This window comes from Neolamprologus brichardi, chromosome 23, assembly GCF_056152115.1.
Source record: "Neolamprologus brichardi isolate AB-2024 chromosome 23, ASM5615211v1, whole genome shotgun sequence".
NCBI lineage: Eukaryota > Metazoa > Chordata > Actinopteri > Cichliformes > Cichlidae > Neolamprologus > Neolamprologus brichardi.
In genome coordinates this window covers 34,100,253-34,110,044 of record NC_142125.1, presented here as the reverse complement: position 1 = coordinate 34,110,044, position 9,792 = coordinate 34,100,253, and positions in this window count along the sequence as shown.

The window sequence follows — 9,792 nt, the reverse complement described above, 5'->3', positions numbered from 1 at the left end:
ATTGATCAGTGATGCCATATGTAGGAATCAGCAGAATGTTTGACTTGAAATCCATACACATCTATCCACAAATTCCAACCACCAACACAACACAAGTCACAGCTGACCTGCTGAAAGTCTAGCAATCTAAGACTAAGAAAACATGTATGTTTGGGAATCAGGAGAAGAAAAAAGTTTTCAGTTATCATCTGCTTCATTGAAAAGCTTTTTTAAGGATCTTTTACCATATGACAAAATTGGTCTGTATATATATATATACATATATATATATATATATATATATATATATATATATATATATATATATATATATATATATATATTTGTAAAATGAGACAAACATAGCATATACTTCGTACTGTTAATGTATTCTTCAGAAATATGAGTATTACAATAGGAAGGAAGGAAGATGCATGTTAACACTGTTTTTTGACACAAGCACTAAAACAGGCCCAAACCATGATAGTACCACCACCATGTCATGGGATAAGGTTCTTCCACTAGAACGCTTTTTTAAACCCACGGTTTCTATTTTTGTCACATCCGCCCACAAACAAACTGTCTTCTGGCTCATCTTTAGCAGCATGGAGCATTGGCTTTCTCCTTGCAGTCCGGCCATGCATTGTTGTTTATTAGATGTTCACCCGTGCCAGATTTTCATCCCAGTGACTGAAAACACAGAGTTCTAATTTCACCATCAAATTACCTACTAAGGAACACAAATAAACAACTTTGTATAATGCTTGAATCCTTGAATTTCTTTAATATCCTTCAATGAGTTTTTAAAGTTACATCAATATCATAATTTCATTCATAATTATACTAGAAATATTTAATCAAGAAGATCTTGTGCATTTCTTGTTGTTCCAAATTGAAGGGCAACAATTAGTGATGCATGACTCTCAGTAATTACAGACAAAGTTGCATTGTCATCTGCAAGTCTTCCATTGAATGCAATGTTGCATTATAAGTGGCAGAAAGTTGATTCATTTTAATAATCTTATAATGAAAGCATCAGCACTTAATAGGAACTTAATAGGAAAACTGATTACCTACATAAGGGATCCATTGCTTACACAAGGATTAAAAATCTAGGAACATGATCCGCTGCAAAGATTTTTTGGGATGCACAAACCAATAAAACGACGACACAAGCTAATTATTATTAATTAATGAAATCTATGGCCAAACATCTTGAAAACAAAAATATTACCCCTACATACATCTCCTATTTTGTTGTTGCATTGCATGTTGTCTGTGAGATACTAGTGTGATCTAATATTTGTATGTTATATTCTATGTTAGATTGTTTGTTGTTTTGTTTTATCCACCTCGGTCTCCTCCTCCCAGTGTAAAAGTTGTGGTTCTACAGAAAATACTAAAGATTTTATTTTTCAAGTACATGATATAATTTGACTATTTTTCATGTTATTTTCTTTCTTTTTTTTAAGGTAGTGAAAAAATCCCACAAAAAATGTATAATTACAGTGTTACACTGGAAAATAATATTTCTTTCAACCTCTCAGCCATACTGCTGTATCATGCGTCACATCAAGTACGAAACTGTAGGGAAGTGGAGAATGTTTAGAAAATAAATACATTACCATGTCAGGAAATTCTGATTTACTACCCTTTATTGCTTTTTTTCTCAGTCAGCCTGAGTGATAGCTGCTTCTCGGTTTTTTGTCTTTATATATATCTGCCTACATAAACATTTACATTCAAAACCACAGCCTTAATCTTATTTTTGCTTTCTGTTATTCAGAAAGTGATGTGCCTGCTTCTGTGGCCTTTTAAATGTCTGGCAATGAAGTCAGACCAGCCTATGTATTTCTACCCGCTTGCCTCTCTCTTTCTCTCCCTCTCCCTCTCTCTTCAAAATACATTTTTTACCAATTAAGCTTTAAACACATTACCCTATAAGGTTAAAATAAGCCATCAAAAATCCATTCATTTGGTGACAAGGTGAAACAAGCGACAGTTCTTCTAAGTGACAGAGCCCCGGTTCTATGTTTTAAGATGCCACAATTAATGCCACCGTGGCTTGTTACCATGGTAGCCAGTTCATCTCTGCTGAATCAGTGTCTCTTTTTTTCCTCTCCTCCTCTTGGAACAGAAATTCAGTAAGAGTCAGTGAGCAGCCCTGATCTCTTGGTAATTGGCAGGAAATCATATGAAAAGAAGTGCTCCTTAGTTCCATAAGCCATTCATGATAAATTGGTGCCTAAGAGCCAGTTACAACCGGATAGGACAAGTGTTTAGTAGATGTTTGTCTGAATTAGCTGGCTGGTGACAGAAAACGTCCACAATGCACCAAAAGATAGCAGATTCATCATGGGGGTGATTTTGCAGCCTGAGATTCAAGTATAATTTTTTAACTAAAGGCATAAAATGATTGTCAAAGATCAAAAGAAGGAGGATTTTTTTTTTCTCTGCCTAAAGGATTTTTGTTTTCAACAAGTAATGTTACGGAGAACCGCTACTCAATAGATAAGGGGTCAAAATAAGCGCTAAAGTTTGTTTTATGTCTTCATCAGTAAATTGTTTATCATGTCAGCAATTAGATCAGTTCTGACTTGGATTCACTTTGACCCAAAAGTCAAATGTGAACAAGCACTGAGCCGCAGCTTCATAGAGACGATTTGTGATCCCTGACAAAATCCTGTCCAACAGGATATTTGTTTTCCATCTGAGGTTTTGATGATCCTGACAGCCTCAGTGCCCCAGTCGGACATTTGCTGAAGAATTGCAAAAATGTGATCACATCTCAGACACTGACACATGAATTATGAATGCCTGACCTCAGGGTTGTAGCACTTTTCTATTTTTATTCGTTTAGTCATTCAAAACTGTTTTTAGATGGAAGTAAGGAGACAGAAAAAGATTCTGAAACAGATGAATGAGACACATTATCAAGCGACTCACTCCTTTCCAGAGCTAATTGGTGGAGTGACCTTTAAAAGCAGCTCTCAAGTGATTACATGTTAAATCACATGTATGATTGTAGGGAGAATAGCCAATCAGAGACAAGGACATGTCATTTATTTCTCTCTTTAGTCATATTCAAAACACAGTGATATAATTTTGACTAAAAAAAACAATATAATTAAAAGTTTTAAAAAATTCTTAATAACTTCACTTTAATAGTATAAAACTAAACAGGAATCTGGAACATGAAAGGGGATGTTTCTCCTTATTTCCTGTGGTGTGTGTGTGTGTGTGTGTGTGTGTGTGTGTGTGTGTGTGTGTGTGCTCTGCCTCCTATTCTACTTGTGAAAACTCTAGAAACCGCATGTAGGCTGCAGTACTATGAGATCTTTAATGGGACCCATTATTTGGGATTTTGTGTATGAGAAGAAGAAAAACAGGGACCAATGAAGAGAAGCTAAAATGGCAGACACCAGGTTTTCCCAAGAAAGATTCCCAATTCTGTATAATTTTATTTATAGCTATTATTTCTTCATTTATTCTCATAACTATTAGTAATCCATGCAGGATGCCTAATTGAATCTCAAGTGCATGAACATTCAGTTAGACTGTTTTCATCAGACAGCATCATCATTCTGTAAAATCAATACACACTAAACAAGTCAGGTTGAATGTAAGTACTAAATTGCAATAAAAAAAACCTGCGAGCAAACACTGTTAGCTCAAAGGATTTTATTGATTTATGATACACATAACACTCCCCTACAAAGATATGTATAAACGCTGTGGATTACTGTGACAGTTTCACGGTCTCTCTCCCTCTCTCTCTCTCTCTCATGTTGACATTTATGTGACCAGTTAAGACGAGTAATCACTGGGTCAGAGAAATGGCAGCCACACATGTGTCTGTCATAACCGGTGACCCCTTCTATATTCCAGGCCTCTTTCTAGTGTATTGCATGTTTGGAAAGACAAAATTATTTTCTCTATTCATTCTCCACAAGGGAAGATTGCTTTTGGAATAGTGATTAAACGTGTTTGTTTGAATGTAGAGATTTTTTTAAAGATGGAAAATAAAAAGCACATTTATGTATTTTTTTCTTCACATATGAAGACTATTCAAAACAAATGAGGTCCACTGGCAATCCGTAAATGCCAAAAACTGCAGTTCCTCAAATAACCACTTGAGGCTGCTTCCTCCCCATACACTCCTATTTCAAAATGTGCATCTTTACAGCAAAAAAGTTGATTTTTAATTAAAATAAGGATTCATGTTGAAGCTTTTGTGTGTGTTATGGGATTAATGTTAAAAGTACATTTTGGATAATGGGTAGTATCAGTTACAGAAAAATGAAGAAGGTATAAACTTTCACCCTCACTCTCATCTGCCTTCCACCTTCCTCTGCCTCAGTCTGCAGCCCTCCACAGTGCTGATGTTCAGGCCTGAAACACATCTAATTGGCTGCTCTGCTCTGGATTTCACTCGTTATTTGCTCAGATTAGTTCTCCACATTCTGGACTTTCTGCTCTGTTCAGCTACGGTTCCCCTGCTGCTCTGCACAGGTAGCAACTGCCCCTGTTCTCTGTGTGTTGCACCATTTACTTCCCCACTCTGACTTGGTCTGTCTCAACTCAGCATCTCATCTGTGAGCCATTCAGCCCTGCAGTAATTACTCCTCTTTCATATGCATACAATTCCCGAGATATGTATTCATCAATCACATCTAGCTAGCTCTGGCTTGCTAGATATGCCTCGTGTTGTGTTTCATATCAAAATTTGTGTAAACAATAAGTATTGCTGGGTAACCAGGCATGTTGAGCACAGTGTTTTTCATTTCTATGACATCAAAATGACATCCTTGGTGGTTCTAGTTAAAAGCTATCATATCTTCCCCCCTCTGATCCCACACATCCCAAAATTCCCTAGTTTATGAATGAACACATTTTAGAAAAAGTCCAAAACAAATATGAGATGACAGAATTTTATTTTAATAGTTTCATCATTTTTAAAGTACTTCAAGGCCAAAATGACCTCCTTGGTGATTCAAATCTTAAAGTTAGTGGTGACAGGTAGAAGCTGACACAGATGGCTGAAGCTGATAGCTGCCAGCTAGACTTCACCGCTGCTAATCTGAGTCACTCATCTGGACCTTGGTTGGTTTCTGTTTGTGGTCAAAAAAAGGAAAGAAAGAAATTCTAAAATCAAGGCTTGTCGCCGTAAATGTGCAGTCATATTTGTTGTGTTCCCACTAGTGCAGTCAGTGTTAATCTTGTTAAAATGACAATAACGCCATAACGCCGCAAATCTCCGTAGGGCTGGACGGCGGCAACACGTTAACAAGCTAACTGCACTAACGCACTAGTTCCCACCAATTGAGCATTGCATGGCACATCCGACATACTGTTTTACTTTTGTCCATGACGTGCTTCAGGGTCATGCTTCACATGAAAACCAAGATAGTTCCAAATGCCAGATCTGAATGAGGGTGGGGGAGGCTCAATTTTGGGTAGCGTTGAGGCAGTTGCCATGTTGCAACGAGCTTAGCTTCTGTGTTGCTAGCTTGTGCTGTGCTCAGTGGATCTGCACTCGACAGTGCAGCCTAGGCGGAGTAGTCGAACGCAGATCCACTGAGCGCTCAACACAGACGGCATCGTCAGAAGAAAAGTTGATAAAATAAATAAAACATTTTGTATTGTACGATACATAAGCGTATCGAACCGAAAGCACTGTATCGAACGGTTCAATATCGATACAAGTATTGTTGCACCCCTAATATATATATATCTATATGTGTATATATATTAGGGGTGCAACGATACACAAAATTCACGGTTCGGTTCGGTTCGATACTTTGATGTCACGGTTCGATATTTTTTCGATACACAAAAAAATGTTCATGCCTTGTTAATTTGTCATTTATTAAATTTTCACGGCACATTCTGCACCACATCTCTGTGCGTTCATCATTTGTTTGAAGCCAGCTCACCTCCTGCAACCACTTTTCCGAGAATACGCGCTTCTTTTGTGGTTCGGACTCCTGACATTTCTTTGGAGGTGGAGGAACACCAAAGTAATTGCTTAAAGGAGCTTCTTTGACATCTTTAAGAGTTCTAAACAAATGTCTGTCCTCCTCCAGAAAATCTTATGTACGCAAACATACTTTGCAACTTCTTATCTTGTGCGCGTTTTTTATTTTGACAGCAAATGCGCACCTGCGGACCACTTATGTGCAGCCCTGGTTATTTAGCTCGTCATATTGCAGCCACAGAAATTCTTTTGTCCATGAAACCATAAAGCTGCACTTTCTTTTTGCCTTATAGTCTGATTTGTCATAACTTTTCCGTTTTGTGGTAAGCTTTTCTTTGGCTGTCACTTCTTCACGCTGACCTGTCTTATTTGGCTCAACAGAACTAAAATATATATCCTGCTGCTTTTACACACGCACTCACATAACGCTCAGCGATTCTCTGCGCGATCAAACTCTCACATGTTTAAGCTGCGGGAGATTTCACTTGTCATGTTTGCATAGTAAGCTAACGATTGATAAGACGATGTCAGAGGAATTGGTGCGCAAATTATCATCACTCACCAATCAGTGCTGTCGCTCTCTATACACAGTTCACGCGATTGCAAAGTGAAAGCAAAAAACAAGCGCAAATTCAAACGCGATTTCAATATGTCACATATTGACAGTGGCTCACCGATGCCAATGACATAATTACCCAGCTACATTTCCAAAAGAATGCAAAAGCATTGACATATATTTTTCCTTCCTACAATAGGCCGGCGGGCAGGGCAGAGATAGATTTTGGTAGCCCGACTGGAAAAATCGCTAGCCGGGCTAGCGATTTTGCGAGCCCTGTATCTGATTGAGGAATCACTCATCTTTGGAAAAGAGAGTTTATTACAGAGAAATGGCTCTTTCCAAAATAAAAGCTATACTATATGCTTCTTCTGGGCTATATTCTCAGCAGCATATTAAACATATCAGGTCCCCATAAGGAGAATCATGTGCTAACGGCTGTCTAAATGACTCGGGTAAAGTTTGTAGCATGCTGCTTGTTGTTTTTGTCTGCTTCCACTTGTCTTTGCACTAGGATGATGTTGCGTAAATGTGCAGTCATATTCGTTGTGTTCCCACTAGTGCTGTCAGCATTAATCTCGTTGAAATGACATTAACACCACAACACGGCAAATCTCCGTTAACGAGTTACTGCGGATTGCCCCGTGCGTGGGGCTGGACGGCCAACACGTTAACGAGCTAACTGCGCTAACACACTAGTTCCCACCCATGTAATTGAGCATTGCTGGCACATCCAACATACTGTTTTACTTTTGTCCATGACACGCTTACCTTCAGGGTCATACGTCCCATGAAAACCAAAATAGTTCCAAACGCCAGATCTGAATGAGGGTGGGGGAGTTTCAATTTGCCATGTTGCAAGGAGAGCAAGGCTAGCGCCTAGGCTGCACTGTCAAGCGCAGATCTACTGAGCGCTCAACACAGACAGCACCGTCAGAAGGAAAGTTGATAAAATAAACTTTTATTTTATCGATAGATAGATAGATAGATAGATAAAGCGGCCGGCATAGTATACAGAAAGTATACAGAAACATCTGTGCCGAATATCAAATCAAATCAAATCACTTTTATTGTCACATCACATGTGCAGGTACACTGGTACAGTACATGCGAGTGAAATTCTTGTGTGCGAGCTTCACAAGCAGCAGAGTTGTGCAAAAATACAATAACATAAAACAAGCAAAATATAAGAATGGCTAAATCTGAGACTAATAAATATATGTACAATATATAATAGTATATGCATTACTGGATGTGTATACTAAATATGTTTTTCTACGTGTGTGTGTATACATATTTTACAAATTAAATAGAGTAAGCAATAAAGTAAAATATATAAAATATACAGAGGTTTGTAGTTGGATATTGTGCAAAACAGTGGCATTTATATACAGTATGTAGTGCATAATGTTGAAGTTCCAGTAGTGGAGGTGAGGTGTCTTTGAACTGTTCAGCAGTCTAATGGCCTGGTGGAAAAAGCTGTCTCTCAGTCTGCTGGTACGGGACCGGACGCTGCAGAACCTCCTTCCTGATGGAAGTAGTCTGAACAGTTTCTGGCTGGGGTGACTCGAGTCCTTGATGATCCTCCCCGCTTTCCTCAGGCACCACTTCTTGTAGATGTCCTGGAGGGAGGGAAGCTCACCTCCAATTATCCGTTCAGAGCACCGCACTACTCTCTGGAGAGCTTTGCGGTTGTAAGCGGTGCTGTTGCCGTACCAGGTGGTGATGCATCCAGTGAGGATGCTCTCAATGGCACAGCGATAGAAGGTCCTGAGGATGCGGGGGCTCATGCCAAATCTTTTCAGTCTCCTGAGAAAGAAGAGGCGCTGCTGTGCCTTTGTCACTGTTTTGTTTATGTGTACTGACCACGTAAGATCCTCAGCCAGATGTACACCAAGAAAGCAGAAGCTGCTCACTCTCTCCACAGCAGCGCTGTTGATGGTGATGGGGGTGTGTACTTCTCTGCACCTCCGGAAGTCCACTATCAACTCCTTTGTCTTTGCGACGTTGAGGGTTGAGATGGTTGTCTTGACACCAGTGGGTCAGGGCGCTGACCTCCTCCCTGTAACCGTTGGTGATAAGACCCACCACTGTAGTGTCATCCGCAAACTTCACAATGATGTTGGAGTTGTTAGTGGCCGTGCAGTTATGGGTGTAGAGTGAGTACAGGAGAGGGCTCAGTACACACCCCTGTGGTGCACCAGTGTTCAGTGTGATGGGGGATGAGGTGATGCTGCCCAGCCTTACCATCAATGATATGGTCAGGCTGGAATATGGCCTGGAAGTTCCAAAGTCAAAATGGGAGACGCCCCAAGGGTGGTGGAGAATGACCGAGCTAAGATCCTGTGGGACTTCCAGATACAGACGGACAAAATAGTGGTGGCTAACCAACTGGACAGTGGTGGTAGACAAACAGAAGAAGACGGCCGTAGTGATCGATGTAGCGGTTCCGAATGACAGCAACATCAGAAAGAAGGAACACGAGAAGCTGGAGAAATACCAAGGACTCAGAGAAGAGCTCGAGAGGGTGTGGAGGGTGAAGGTGATGGTGGGTCTCCGTGGTAATCAGAGCACTAGGTGCGGTGACTCCCAAGCTAGGCGAGTGGCTCCAGCAGAGCTCCCAGGCCTCTGGTAGAGGACCCAAGCTTGAAGGATAAACCGCCCGCAGGGGCGTGCTGGGTGTATATATACATATTTATACACACATATATATATATATATATATATGTATATTGTCGCTTTAATTTGTGCTCCACAACGCCAACAAATACATCACTGTTGCATGCACTGCTTTCCATTTTTCCATTTATATCCCAAACTATGCCACTAATGCAGCATTATTAAAGTGGTAAATCTCAATCAGAGCGTTTTGTGTTTAGTAAGCCCCCAGGTATGCAATAGAAAAGGCTCGATCTCTTTTGGGTTTCAGCAATCTCATAAAATTAGCTGCTTTACACGGAGAAGACATTCAGTCAATTTCCTATTGGTCATCTAGTATATGACAGTAAAAAAGCAGGTTGTTGCTCGTTTGAATGGTTTCTGGGCTTATATCCAAGGTTTTTAATCCTCATTTCATTGTGCACTCAGTCTACCAAAACTAATGCAGGCGTGCTGTTCTGTGGCCAGTCTTTTGGGTTTCATGTGAACTCTGTTGTATAGCTGGTTAGGTACCTGAAGGGCTGCTCTAGGCACCATATATCTCCTACTGTTGTATGTAAACTGTAGATTATTTTTATCTTAAAAAAGGCACATTTTATGCAATTTTTAACATTTTTTAAGA